A 13,506-nucleotide genomic window follows, 5' to 3' on the forward strand; every position below is an offset into this window, starting at 1 on the left:
GGAATGTGGCCGGAGCATTTTTGAGCCCAAAGGGCATCACTCGGAACTGGTAGTGGCCCTCGGGGGTGGAGAATGCTGTTTTCTCCCTTGCTCCATCGGCCATGGCAATCTGCCAATATCCGGATGTCAGATCAATGGTGCTGAGGGGATGTATGACGTTACAACGCATGCTGTTACAACGCATGCTGTTACAACGAAAGTTTTACAACGCGAGTGCATTGACAACGCAGGACATTACAACGCAAGTCTTTACATCGACTTGCACTAGATGGCGTGCTAACATTAAAAAAGTGTAATTTACTATTCCAACTCCAGTCCACGTAACAGTAGGGAAGGTGTTGGGATAGTAAACTACACTATTTTTAATGTTAGCACGCCATCTAGTGCAAGTCAATGTAAAGACTTGCGTTGTAATGTCCTGCGTTGTCAATGCACTCGCGTTGTAACAGTTTCGTTGTAATGGTAGTGCGTTGTAAAGGTTGTTCCCCGTGCTAAGGTACCGGGCTGCTCCCAGCCGGTCCACCAGCTCGTCTGCACGTGGGATGGGGTGAGCATCTGTCTTCGTGACAGAGTTCAACCCCCGGTAGTCCACACAAAACCGAAGCTCCGGTGCCGTATCCGGTGGGGCCGCTTTCGGCACCAACACCACTGGACTAGCCCACGGGCTGCTGGAAGGTTCTATCACCCCCAGCTCCAGCATCGTTGCCACCTCACGCTGGATGCTATACTTCACTCGGTCAGAGAGCCGGTAAGACTTGTTCTTCACCGGGGGACTGTCCCCTGTGTCCACATCATGGGTACACAGATGAGTGATTCCAGGCGTGAGGGAGAACAACGAGGCGAACTGTCCCAGGACATGGCGGCAGTCCCTCTGTTGCTCTGGGGTCAAGGATGGGGAGAGGACTACACCTTCCACCGAACCATCCTTCTCTTGTTCCGCTAGAAGGTCAGGAAGAGCTTCACTCTCTTCCTCTTTGCTCCCATCCGTCACCATCAGGCGAGCAAGCTCTGATCGCTCATGGTGCGGCTTCAGGCGGTTGACGTGGAGCACCCTGAGGGGCTGTCGGGGGGTCTTCAAGTCTACTACGTATGTGGTCTGGCCTCGTCGCTCCACAATGTCGTACGGACCAGTCCACCGGTCCTGGAGGGCGCAAAGCTCCCCAGGCTCCATGACCCACACTTTCTGTCCAACGTCCAACTCGACCGTCCGAGCGTTGCGGTCATACCATTCCTTCATCACGGTCTGGCTAGCCTCCAGGTTCTCTGAGGCCGCCTTCCACAGCTTGGCCATCTGGCTGCGGAACGCCAGCATGTAGCTGACAATGTCACGGGGAAGCTCCTGGGAAGTCTTCTCCCACCCCTCTTTCACTAAACTGAGTGGACCCCTAACGGGATGGCCATAGAGCAACTCAGACGGGCTGAACCCGACTCCCTTCTGCGGTACCTCCCGGTAGCAGAATAACAAGCAGGGGAGGAGGACGTCCCATTTACGCCTCAAGCCCTCTGGCAGGCTCCGGATCATACCCTTCAATGTCTTATTGAAGCGCTCTACAAGTCTGTTAGTCTGGGGGTGGTAAGGAGTGGAGAACCGGTAGGTCACCCCACACTCCTTCCACATGGCCTGCATGTAGGCCGACATGAAATTTGTGCCCCTGTCCGACACCACGACCTTGGGGAATCCCACTCGGGTAAAAATCCCCAGTAGTGCCCGCGCCACCACCGGTGCAGTGATGGTCCTCAGTGGAATAGCCTCTGGGTACCTTGTGGCGTGGTCCACCAAAACCAGAATGAACCGGTGTCCCGCTTCGGTCGGAGGGCCCAATGGCCCAACAATATCAATACCGACCCTCTCAAAAGGGGTCCCCACCACGGGGAGCGGTTCCAAAGGGACCTTCAATTTAGTCCCAGTCTTGCCACTTGCCTGACAGGACTTACAGGTCTTGCAAAAGGTGTCTGAGGCAATCCTCATCCTGGGCCAATAAAAATGAGGGACCAACTGTGCAAAGGTTTTGTCCTGGCCCAGGTGTCCGGCTAAGGGAATCTTGTGCGCTAACTCCAGCAGGAAGGCCCGGTAACATTGGGGGACCACTATGGCCCTCGAAGATCCATGTACCGGCACCCTGGGCTCACTGTATAGGAGACCATCCTCCCAATACACATGATATCCTCCCATCTCCTGACTGGCCACTTGGGCTTCAGCCTGTCGCCGCATGCCTTCAAGCGTGGGGCACGCCCTTTGTGCCTGACAAAATTCCTCCCGGGTAGGGCCTCCTCCCACATGCCAGTCAGCAAGGGTCGGCAAGTCCTCCACGGGAACGACATCCACCTCCACGGACTCCGGGGGCACCTCTGCGGCCTCCCCATCCATCTCACGGGGCGTGTCCTCTACCACCTTCTTCTTTCCTCTTCTGGTGTTGGGTTGGACCATGATTCCAGGCTCCAACCCAGGGTGAGTTCCATGCTGGGCAGCCATGGACCGCGTGACTACGCAAGTTCACCCTGGTAATCCCAGCATCTCGGTGTGAGCTCGAAACTCGACATCTTTCCACTTGGTGTGCTCCAGGTCGTTCCCTAGCAAGCACCCCACAGGCAAGGCAGGGCTCACCGCAACTCTTAGTAGGCCTTTGACTCCTCCCCACTCAAATGGAACACGAGCCACTGGATAGTGACTCACACTGCCGTCAGCCAATACGGCCGGATGGAACTCCTCAGGGACTACTTGGTCTGGGGACACCAGCCGCCTCACTACGGTGGTCATGCTGGCACCTGTGTCCCTCAGAGCCTCCACCTCCTCCCCGTTAATTCTCACCCTCTGCTGATATTTAGCAGTGTTCGGGGGCAGGGACACTATGGGGACCACCTCTCTATCCCCGAGTGAAACCAGGGTCAGGCCTGTCCACTCCCCTTCCCTATCTAAAGGCAGCTCCACCCCAAGCGCTAAACTACTCACCCCGGGACTTTTCCCGCCCGTTGGGGCTGGGGGTCGCTTGCAACACTTGGGATCTCCCTTGTAGTGTCCAATCTCCCCACATTCGTAGCACCGCACAATCCTTGGCTGCTGACTCCTGTCAGGGTAAGTGGGTCTTGTGGAATTGGACGGGGGTGGGGTTCCTACTCCCTTCCCAAACTTATTTTGGGGGCCTTTAGAGAACTCCACCTTTTTATCTCCCCCCTCTTTCTTCTGGGAGAAACCCTGTCCGCCTTTTGAGCCATCTCCCCCGGGGCCCTTGTGAGACACCCGGGTGCTCACCCAAATATCTGCCTCCTCCGCAAGCTCACGGAGATCCATCAACTTGCGGTCCACCAGATGTTGGCGCAGCTCCGGAAAGCGCTTATCCAAGAGGTGCTCCTGTAAAAAAAGATTGTACACCCCTTGATAGTCCTGCACCTCGCTGCCACGCACCCAACCATCTAGTGCCTTTCTAGCATAATCAAAAAAATCCACCCATGTCTGTGTGGACAGCTTATGGCTGCCACGGAACTTCTGCCTGTACCTCTCGGGGTTAAGACCAAACTTTTTCAGTAAAGCCTCTTTCATGGGGGCATACCTGACCTGATCCGCCTTGGCCAAATATAGCAGGGTGTCCCTGACATTGGGAGGTATATACCGATATAAACCACCTCCCCAAGTACTCTCGGGTACCCCATGGGCAGTCAAGGCTACCTCGTATGCCTCCAACCATTTAGCAATGTCGTCCCCCACTGTGTAATTGGCAATGACTTCCTTAGGTACGTAGAATTTTGACTCGTGAGACACTTTAGGTATGCTGCCGCCATTGTCCTTATTGGACGCATTCAATTGGAGGTCGCGCAGCTCCAACTCTTTCAGCTGAAGCTCGTGCGCCAGCTTCTTTTCCTCCATTGCCCATCTCTTGTTCTCTCTTTCATGTTCCAATTTTGCTAGCTCCCACTTTAATTGCCTCTCTTCCCTTCTGTCCTCGTACTCCTCTGGAGACGCGCTCCTCCTAGATCCTGTCCTACTACTGACCCCAGAACGTCTCCCTGGGGGCACATTTTCAGACATATCCACATTAAGTATGTCTAGTACTTCTTGGGCGCTCTCCTCCTGAGGTGCATCTGGCGCCTCCTGTCCCTCATCCTCTCTCTCTTCTGGGTGGGCCTCTACCCATGCCCTAATGGCGGTACGGAGTTCCGGTCCTTTGGCCTTCCGCACCCCAGGCACCCCCATCCCCTGCCCGAACTCTCTCAGTTGCTTTACAGTGTACCCCTCGAGGTCAGCTAACCGGAATTCCATCGTTACAGGTGGGGACCTAGATACTAAGGAAGAAATTCCTAGGATATGGGTGACAGTTACCAGCTAACCAGGATTCTCTTACACTCTCAGCCTGGACAGTGGAATCAATAACTGCAGCAAATAATGGTTGCAGAGCTTTGAAACAACAGGCGTTTAATTGTGGCGCCCTCCGCTTCACGGAAGGGTGCTGTATGGTCACTGGTCCTAATATCCCACCGCTCGCCACCAATGTAAGACCTGGGGTCTCCAGGACCTAAGGAGGTAACGTGACACGAGCGGCTGGGCACCCAAAGGCCTGTGTGTTAAGCGACCATACAACACACGCATCCTCTGAAGCAGTAAACGCACACAATAATGGACGCCACGCAATAAGGTGAATGCAAATTAATCAGATTTTATCTAATCAAAGGAGCACACACGGTAATCTTGGAGGGCAATGTATCTTAACTTGTACACATTAACATTTGCATTACAGCTTCTCATTACCTGTACACTCTTACATGTGCATTACAGCATCTCATTACCTGTACACTTTAACATGTGCATTACAGCATCTCATAACGGTTACCTCAGCAATCCCTGCAGTATGAACTTCCCTAGTGCTGCGGGCCGGGGCCTGCACACGTGGCGCTACTGGTGTCTACGAAGAAACAAAGGCACATGAGCATAACTTGCGATCGTATAAAGGTTGCCTAGCACCCTGAGCATAAGCGTTGTGGGTACAGGAAGCGCCTTGCACTTGGGACCTCCACTGGCGCATGAAGCGCTTGAGACCACAAACTGAGGTTACCCACTAATTGGACTTAGCACGCTCTGAGCGCTTGTGAATGCAGCACATGGGATCAGCGCTCCTTAGACTTAGAACGCATTGAGTACTGGTGGATACACAGGAATGATCAGCGCTACTGAGACATAGAACGCATTGGGCGCTGGTGAGTCCTGCGAACGGCAGTCCCCAGGAGAGGGTAATCCCACGGAGGGGAGACTCACAATTACAGCGGAAAATCCCACGGAGGGGGGAAAGTCACAGTCTCTGCATGCGGTGTCGCTCCCACTTCGGAGGGGGCACACCGGGCCTTCCCACGACTACCGGGGAGCAGGGGGGGGGGAGTCTCAGGCCGCCACACGGCCGCGCTACCTCCCAGCTCCCGGGTGTTACCTTGGTCTCGTCGCTCGGTTCTGCTCCGGGCCCTTCCTCCGATGCGCGCAACGGCGCGGGACACTCCCGGACACTTGCTCTTCCTTCTCACGCTGCGACGGCAGCAGCGGGGCCCCGGGCTTCTCCGCAGGCCCCGACTTGGCACTGACACGTCCCTGAGGCCTACGGGCCGCAGCGGTGATCGCGTTGCGGGTCCTCGCACCAGGGGGGGTCACAAATTAAGCGGGAGCTCGGCCAGCTCCGCGCTCGACAGCAGATCCGCACAGGGGGTCCCAGGTCAGGTCTGGCAGCGCAGGAAACACAGCGCCAGTACCTGGTCGATCCCCAGCAGTCAGGCAATCAGTCGTTTCATGAAGTTACAATATTCAGCTTTGGCATGAAGTTTCAGGATGTCACTTCTGCAGTTTCAATATTCAGTCTTTGTGGCGCAGATGATACTGGCGCCCTTGGGGTTCTGTTCCTTGGGGGGTAGGGGATGAGTTGGCGACTAGGTCCTTCCTAGTCAGGCTGGGCAGAGGTTCCCTTGGTCCTCCTACTGCTGGGCAAGATCAGTGGGTTTCACAGGATCCCTCACTCACTTAAGAGGCAGCACCTAAGCCCTGTCACTCTCAGAGGCATAAATCCCTGGCTGGGCCCTACCGCCTACACTCCGGCATGGATTCTCCAGCTCTGCTTCACCCCAACTGGCCAACTGACTGGAAAAAGTTCTCTCCCTCACTTATGTATCCCTAGGTCAGGTGACCTCTAGCCAAGGCGGCAAAAGTAAAAACCACACCTCCCTTCTAGAAGGTTCCAGCACATTCTAGGAGCTTCCCCATTCTACCTATGGGACAAAAAAAGGCGGGCTGGTGTCTCAACATTGTTGTGGGGTTCCAGCCAGCTCCTGGCTGCTAGGGTGCTACTATGAAAGACCACTCTGCAGTAGCAGGGGTCTGTGGCAGCCATCTTGGGAGAAGGGAGCACCTGCACCTTAACACTGGTTGGCAATGAAAAGGCACCCGGAGACCTAAGTCCAACATAAAAAATGAGGGTGGAAAAAATTAGGCACGATCAAAAATAGATGGGGAGACTACCCTAGGGCTGACAGGTCCAACACGCGTCCCCCCCAGCCGAAAGAGGGGAGAGCTACCCAACCTCTAGGGAGTTCTCATCGCTAAGGCGTAAAAACCTGGAGAGACCGTCAGCATTGGCGTGGTCAACTCCGGGCCGATGTTCCACCCGAAAGTCCATCCCCTGTAGGGAAATGGACCACCTCAACAACTTGGGGTTTTCGCCTCTCATCTGCATGAGCCAGCGAAGGGGGCGGTGGTCGGTCTGGATAAGGAAGTGAGTTCCAAAGAGGTATGGCCTCAACTTCTTCAGAGCCCAGGCCACCGCGAAGGCTTCTCTCTCAATGGTGCTCCATCGCCGTTCCCGAGGGAGGAGTCTTCTGGATATGAAGGCCACTGGTTGATCTTGGCCCTCGGTGTTGAGTTGCGAGAGCACCGCACCTATGCCGTGCTCTGAGGCGTCGGTCTGCACAATAAATTCCTTGCTGAAATCCGGTGTTGCTAGTACTGGAGCGGTACACATCGCATGTTTCAGCGTGTCAACGGCTTCTTGGCATGCAGCTGTCCATATGACCTTGCGAGGTTGCTTCTTTGAGGTCAATTCCGTCAAGGGGGTCACGATGGTACCATATCCCTTGACGAACCAGCGGTAATACCCAGTGAGGCCGAGGAAAGCTCGGACCTCTGTTTGGGTCTTGGGGGGCTCCCAAGCCAAGATGGTCTCTATTTTGGCCTGGAGGGGTTGCACCTTACCTCCGCCCACCAGGTGTCCCAGGTACACGACAGATCCCTGTCCAATCTGGCACTTGCTGGCTTTAATTGTTAGGCCAGCATGTTGCAGCGCCTGCAATACCTCCTGGAGGTGTTGCAGATGGTCCTCCCAGGTGCCACTGAAGACAGCTATGTCATCCAGGTAGGCCGCTGAGAAGGACTCCAGGCCAGATAGTACCTGATTCACTAACCGCTAGAATGTGGCCGGAGCATTTTTGAGCCCAAAGGGCATCACTCGGAACTGGTAGTGGCCCTCGGGGGTGGAGAATGCTGTTTTCTCCCTTGCTCCATCGGCCATGGCAATCTGCCAATATCCGGATGTCAGATCAATGGTGCTGAGGTACCAGGCTGCTCCCAGCCGGTCCACCAGCTCGTCTGCACGTGGGATGGGGTGAGCATCTGTCTTCGTGAAGAGTTCAACCCCCGGTAGTCCACACAGACCCGAAGCTCCGGTGTCGTACCCGGTGGGGCCGCTTTCGGCACCAACACCACTGGACTAGCCCACGGGCTGCTGGAAGGTTCTATCACCCCCAGCATCTTTGCCACCTCACGCTGGCTGCTATCCTTCACTCGGTCAGAGAGCCGGTAAGACTTGTTCTTCACCGGGGGGCTGTCCCCTGTGTCCACATCATGGGTACAGAGATGAGTGGTTCCAGGCATGAGGGAGAACAACGAGGCGAACTGTCCCAGGACATGGCGGCAGTCCCTCTGTTGCTCTGGGGTCAAGGATGGGGAGAGGACTACACCTTCCACCGAACCATCCTTCTCTTGTACCGCTAGAAGGTCAGGAAGAGCTTCACTCTCTTCCTCTTCGCTCCCATCCGTCACCATCAGGAGAGCAAGCTCTGATCGCTCATGGTGCGGCTTCAGACGGTTGACGTGGAGCACCCTGAGGGGCTGTCGGGGGGTCTTCAAGTCTACTACGTATGTGGTCTGGCCTCGTCGCTCCACAATGTCGTACGGACCAGTCCACCGGTCCTGGAGGGCGCAAAGCTCCCCAGGCTCCATGACCCACACTTTCTGTCCAACGTCTAACTCGACCGTCCGAGCGTTGCGGTCATACCATTCCTTCATCACGGTCTGGCTAGCCTCCAGGTTCTCTGAGGCCGCCTTCCACAGCTTGGCCATCTGGCTGCGGAACGCCAGCATGTAGCTGACAATGTCACGGGGAAGCTTCTGGGAAGTCTTCTCCCACCCCTCTTTCACTAAACTGAGGGGACCCCTAACAGTATGGCCATAGAGCAACTCAAACGGGCTGAACCCGACTCCCTTCTGCGGTACCTCCCGGTAGGAGAATAACAAGCAGGGGAGGAGGACGTCCCATTTACGCCTCAAGCCCTCTGGCAGGCTCCGGATCATACCCTTCAATGTCTTATTGAAGCGCTCTACAAGTCCGTTAGTCTGGGGGTGGTAAGGAGTGGAGAACCGATAGGTCACCCCACACTCCTTCGACATGGCCTGCATGTAGGCCGACATGAAATTTGTGCCCCTGTCCGACACCACGACCTTGGGGAATCCCACTCGGGTAAAAATCCCCAGTAGTGCCCGCGCCACCACCGGTGCAGTGATGGTCCTCAGAAGAATAGCCTCTGGGTACCTTGTGGCGTGGTCCACCAAAACCAGAATGAACCGGTGTCCCGCTGCGGTCGGAGGGCCCAATGGCCCAACAATATCAATACTGACCCTCTCAAAAGGGGTCCCGACCATGGGGAGCGGTTCCAAAGGGACCTTCAATTTAGTCCCAGTCTTGCCACTTGCCTGACAAGACTTACAGGTCTTGCAAAAGGTGTCTGAGGCAATCCTCATCCTGGGCCAATAAAAATGAGGGACCAACCGTGCAAAGGTTTTGTCCTGGCCCAGGTGTCCGGCTAAGGGAATCTCGTGCGCTAACTCCAGCAGGAAGGCCCGGTAACATTGGGGGACCACTATGGCCCTCGAAGATCCATGTACCGGCACCCTGGGCTCACTGTATAGGAGACCATCCTCCCAATACACATGATATCCTCCCATCTCCTGACTGGCCACTTGGGCTTCGGCCTGTCGCCGCATGCCTTCAAGCGTGGGGCACGGCCTTTGTGCCTGACAAAATTCCTCCCGGGTAGGGCCTCCTCCCACATGCCAGTCAGCAAGGATCGGCAAGTCCTCCACGGGAACAACATCCACCTCCATGGACCCGGGGGCACATCTGCGGCCTCCCCATCCATCTCACGGGGCGTGTCCTCTACCACCTTCTTCTTTCCTCTTCTGGTGTTGGGTTGAGCCATGATTCCAGGCTCCAACCCAGGGTGAGTTCCAAGCTGGGCAGCCATGGACCGCGTGACTACGCAAGTCCACCCTGGTAATCCCAGCATCTCAGTGTGAGCTCGAAACTCGACATCTTTCCACTTGGTGTGCTCCAAGTCGTTCCCTAGCAAGCACCCCACAGGCAAGGCAGGGCTCACCGCAACTCTTAGTAGGCCTTTGACTCCTCCCCACTCAAATGGAACACGAGCCACTGGATAGTGACTCACACTACCGTCAGCCAATACGGCCGGATGGAACTCATCAGGGACTACTTGGTCTGGGGACACCAGCCGCCTCACTACGGTGGTCATGCTGGCACCTGTGTCCCTCAGAGCCTCCACCTCCTCCCCGTTAATTCTCACCCTCTGCTGATATTTAGCAGTGTTCGGGGGCAGGGACACTACGGGGACCACCTCTCTATCCCCGAGTGAAACCAGGGTCAGGCCTGTCCACTCCCCTTCCCTATCTAAGGGCAGCTCCACCCCAAGCGCTAAACTACTCACCCCGGGACTTTTCCCGCCCATTGGGGCTGGGGGTCGCTTGCGACACTTGGGATCTCCCTTGTAGTGTCCAATCTCCCCACATTCGTAGCACCGCACAAACCTTGGCTGCTGACTCCTGTCAGGGTAAGTGGGTCTTGTGGAATTGGACGGGGGTGGGGTTCCTACTCCCTTCCCAAACTTATTTTGGGGGCCTTTAGAGAACTCCACCTTTTTATCTCCCCCCTCTTTCTTCTGGGGGAAACCCTGTCCGCCTTTCGAGCCATCTCCCCCGGGGCCCTTGTGAGACGCCCGGGTGCTCACCCAAATATCTGCCTCCTCCGCAAGCTCACGGGGATCCATCAACTTGCGGTCCACCAGATGTTGGCGCAGCTCCGGAAAGCACTTATCCAAGAGGTGCTCCCGTTAAAAAAGATTGTACACCCCTTGATAGTCCTGCACCTCGCTGCCACGCACCCAACCATCTAGTGCCTTTCTCGCATAATCAAAAAAATCCACCCATGTCTGTGTGGACAGCTTATGGCTGCCACGGAACTTCTGCCTGTACCTCTCGGGGTTAAGACCAAACTTTTTCAGTAAAGCCTCTTTCATGGGGACATACCTGACCTCATCCGCCTTGGCCAAATATAGCAGGGTGTCCCTGACATTGGGAGGTATATACTGATATAAACCACCTCCCCAATTACTCTCGGGTACCCCATGGGCAGTCAAGGCTACCTCGTATGCCTCCAACCATTTAGCAATGTCGTCCCCCACTGTGTAATTGGCAATGACTTCCTTAGGTAGGTAGAATTTTGACTCGTGAGACTCTTTAGGTATGCTGCCACCATTGTCCTTATTGGACGCATTCAATTGGAGGGCGCGCAGCTCCAACTCTTTCAGCTGAAGCTCGTGCGCCAGCTTCTTTTCCTCCATTGCCCATCTCTTGTTCTCTCTTTCATGTTCCAATTTTGCTAGCTCCCACTTTAATTGCCTCTCTTCCCTTCTGTCCTCGTACTCCTCTGGAGACGCGCTCCTCCTAGATCCTCTCCTACTACTGGCCCCAGAACGTCTCCCTGGGGGCACATTTTCAGACATATCCACATTAAGTATGTCTAGTACTTCTTGGGCGCTCTCCTCCTGAGGTGCATCTGGCGCCTCCTGTCCCTCATCCTCTCTCCCTTCTGGGTGAGCCTCTACCCATGCGCTAATGGCGGTACGGAGTTCCGGTCCTTTGGCCTTCCGCACCCCAGGCACCCCCATCCCCTGCCCGAACTCTCTCAGTTGCTTTACAGTGTACCCCTCGAGGTCAGCTAACCGGAATTCCATCGTGACAGGTGGGGACCTAGATACTAAGGAAGAAATTCCTAGGATATGGGTGACAGTTACCAGCTAACCAGGATTCTCTTACACTCTCAGCCTGGACAGTGGAATCAATAAATGCAGCAAATAATGGTTGCAGAGCTTTGAAACAACAGGCGTTTAATTGTGGCGCCCTCCGCTTCACGGAAGGGTGCTGTATGGTCACAGGTCCTAATATCCCACCGCTCGCCACCAATGTAAGACCTGGGGTCTCCAGGCCCTAAGGGGGCAACGTGACACGACCGGCTGGGCACCCAAAGGCCTGTGTGTTAAGCGACCATACAACACACGCATCCTCTGAAGCAGTAAACGCACACAATAATGGACGCCACGCAATAAGGTGAATGCAAATTAATCAGATTTTATCTAATCAAAGGAGCACACACGGTAATCTTGGAGGGCAATGTATCTTAACTTGTACACATTAACATTTGCATTACAGCTTCTCATTACCTGTACACTCTAACATGTGCATTACAGCATCTCATTACCTGTACACTTTAACATGTGCATTACAGCATTTCATTACGGTTACCTAAGCAATCCCTGCAGTATGAACTTCCCTAGTGCTGCGGGCCGGGGCCTGCACACGTGGCGCTACTGGTGTCTACGAAGAAACAAAGGCACATGAGCATAACTTGCGATCGTATAAAGGTTGCCTAGCACCCTGAGCATAAGCGTTGTGGGTACAGGAAGCGCCTTGCACTTGGGACCTCCACTGGCGCATGAAGCGCTTGAGACCACAAACTGAGGTTACCCACTAATTGGACTTAGCATGCTCTGAGCGCTTGTGAATGCAGCACATGGGATCAGCGCTCCTTAGACTTAGAACGCATTGAGTACTTGTGGATACACAGGAATGATCAGCGCTACTGAGACATAGAACGCATTGGGCGCTGGTGAGTCCTGCGAACGGCAGTCCCCAGGAGAGGGTAATCCCACGGAGGGGAGGCTCACAATTACGGCGGGAAATCCCACGGAGGGGGAAAGTCACAGTCTCTGCATTCGGTGTCGCTCCCACTTGGCAGGGGGCGCACCGGGCCTTCCCACGACTCCCGGGGAGCAGGCGAGTCTCAGGCCGCCACACGGCCGCGCTACCTCCCAGCCCCCGGGTGTTACCTTGGTCTCGTCGCTCGGTTCTGCTCCGGGCCCTTCCTCCGATGCGCGCAACGGCGCGGGACACTCCCGGACACTCGCTCTTCCTTCTCACGCTGCGACGGCAGCGGCGGGGCCCCGGGCTTCTCCGCAGGCCCCGACTTCGCACTGACACGTCCCTGAGGCCTACGGGCCGCGGCGGTGATCGCGTTGCGGGACCTCGCACCAGGGGGGGTCACAAATTAAGCGGGAGCTCGGCCAGCTCCGCACTCGACAGCAGATCCGCACAGGGGGTCCCAGGTCAGGTCTGGCAGCGCAGGAAACACAGCGCCAGTACCTGGTCGATCCCCAGCAGTCAGGCAATCAGTCGTTTCATGAAGTTACAATATTCAGCTTTGGCATGAAGTTTCAGGATGTTACTTCTGCAGTTTCAATATTCAATCTTTGTGGCACAGATGATACTGGCGCCCTTGGGGTTCTGTTCCTTGGGGGGTAGGGGATGAGTTGGCGACTAGGTCCTTCCTAGTCAGGCTGGGCAGAGGTTCCCTGGGTCCTCCTACTGCTAGGCAAGATCAGTGGGTTTCACATGATCCCTCACTCACTTAAGAGGCAGCACCTAAGCCCTGTCACTCTCAGAGGCATAAGTCCCTGGCTAGGCCCTACCGCCTACACTCCGGCATGGATTCTCCAGCTCTGCTTCACCCCAACTGGCCAACTAACTGGAAAAAGTTCCCTCCCTCACTTATGTATCCCTAGGTCAGGTGACCTCTAGCCAAGGCGGCAAAAGTAAAAACCACACCCCCCTTCTAGAAGGTTCCAGCACATTCCAGGAGCTTCCCCATTCTACCTATGGGACAAGAAAAGGCGGGCTGGTGTCGCAACATTGTTGTGGGGTTCCAGCCAGCTCCTGGCAGCTAGGGTGCTACTATGAAAGACCACTCTGCAGTAGCAGGGGTCTGTGGCAGCCATCTTGGGAGAAGGGAGCACCTGCACCTTAACACTGGTTGGCAATGAAAAGGCGCCCGGAGACCTAAGTCCAACATCAAAAATGAG

This window comes from Triturus cristatus, chromosome 6, assembly GCF_964204655.1.
Source record: "Triturus cristatus chromosome 6, aTriCri1.1, whole genome shotgun sequence".
Lineage (NCBI taxonomy): Eukaryota > Metazoa > Chordata > Amphibia > Caudata > Salamandridae > Triturus > Triturus cristatus.